This window comes from Rhineura floridana, chromosome 11 (genome assembly GCF_030035675.1).
Source record: "Rhineura floridana isolate rRhiFlo1 chromosome 11, rRhiFlo1.hap2, whole genome shotgun sequence".
Classification (NCBI taxonomy): domain Eukaryota; kingdom Metazoa; phylum Chordata; class Lepidosauria; order Squamata; family Rhineuridae; genus Rhineura; species Rhineura floridana.
In genome coordinates, this window is record NC_084490.1 from 41,111,300 (window position 1) to 41,113,297 (window position 1,998).

Here is a 1,998-nt window from a genome sequence, read left to right on the forward strand (position 1 = left end):
GAAAAATGAATAATCATGAGCATCTTGGAGAAAAGGTGGGACAAAAATCAAACTGATTTAAAAAGTAGGATCCTGAGGCTGGTGAAACCTCCTCACAATCTCCTATGCAGAGGACTCTCATTGGTCCATGTGGGATCAGTGTCTATAATTTCATCCCATGTTCTCCCATCATCCCAGCCTGATTTGAGGATGCTTAAGAATAGTGCTGTCTTCAGGATGTGGCAGGCCCTCAGGCAAGGCATTGTCAGCAGGCCTCCTTAACCTGGAGGAGGTGGGACATGCAAACAGGGAATTCTCTTATGCTGCGTCTGATCTTCTTGGATACTTTAATGCCATTGTTTATCAACCCTTTTAAACCCATGTCTCCTTTTAGCTAGCAAAAAAATCCCATACACCCCTTCAAACCTGGATCCCCTAATTTACCTGAATTTTCAAAAGGATTGAAATAATGTGACTTTTCTTTATAAATAAACATTTGGGCTTATAAACAAATCAACATGTACATTTAAAATTGCAAAACAACCACATCAATTTTTAAATTTCAAGGAGTCAGCTTCAATTATTTTTAATGTGAGCACTGATGCTGCATACTTTTGGATTCTGGGCACCATGGAAGACAGAGCACATCTTAGATCATATAGGAGGCTGGGCCCAATAACCTATAGGATGTTGGGCCCAATGTCCTGTAGGACCCTACAGAGAGTTGCGTAGCAGAACGGAGAGTTTTGAGCGAGCTTATGTGTGTGTGTTTGAATCTTTGCTAAGATTCTACCTTCCCTGCAAATTAGTCAGACAGAAACTTTAAGCTTTAAAATAAGAAAGAACTACTTTATTCTGGAAGTACATGTTTGATAGGAAAGAGTCCTATATCTAGCTAACTAGTTATGTTGGAACAATGAGCACTGCGCCCAGTACTTGCCCTCATGCTGGTGGAAAGGAGAGACAAAGGAAAGATGTCTGCTCTCCTCTCGAGAAAGAAGAAAAACTGGGAAGGAGGGAAGGAACTGAGTTCAACATCCTTTGCATATCAGTCTAGCAGGAAGGAAGAGACAGCAGGAGATCAAAGGACAGGTATAGCCTAGCAACCAAGAGGTCTTCTCTCTAGCTACGCCTTTAGCCCCATGCAGCCTCAACCCACAAGTTGGAGTTGAACCTCATACATTCCAACAGATCACTTGCAACATCGGTTTGTTGCGCTGTTCTGTTTTAATAGCCATAAGAGTAGAAAAACCAGCTTTGCAAAGGTATCTCGATGAAAATGGAATTATGCTGCACAGAGCCTGCACTCCTGTTTTGGGGTATACCAGGAGATATTTCAACCAAAACTTTTCCAAAGTGAATTGTTTGAAATTATCTTTGGCAGTTCAATCAAACTTGAGTTCCAATAACTCCTTCTTGGAGATGCTCTGCCAAGGACTAAACGTCAGTGGTAAAAGGGTTCCTCACAAGCTTTCAAGATAATGCTTGTGAGATGTCAGACTACTACACATTTGTGATGATGTGCAGATCACACATGAAGCTGTGTATGATCTTTTCATTTTCTGAACATAACATTTCATACTTTTATATTTTAATATTTACTTATATTGTACTTCCTTTTTTGGAAATACTCTCACACACACCCTGAGATCTTCCTATGACACCCTGGTTGAGAAACACTATGTGCAACGTGGAAATGGTAGGACTGTTAGGACAGTGGACCTTCCATGTGCCTTGGGACCCTGGTAAATGCCCAATCTTGCCACCTGCTGGAGCCGGCCATGCTCAAGAAAAGCTACTGATTTGTTCTAATATCAGGGAGTACCCTGGGTGTAGTTTTAGGTGGCAGTCAGAGATAACCTGTTTTATTTCTTTTTCAATGCCCGTGATGGGATTAGTCCCCCAATCCACCGATCTTTGGCATTCAGCAGCAGAGCAAATGGAACAGCAAGGGTGTGTGGGACTGGGCATGCAATATAAAGGTAATTCAGAAATGAGTCTCAAGTTCACAAAGTTTGA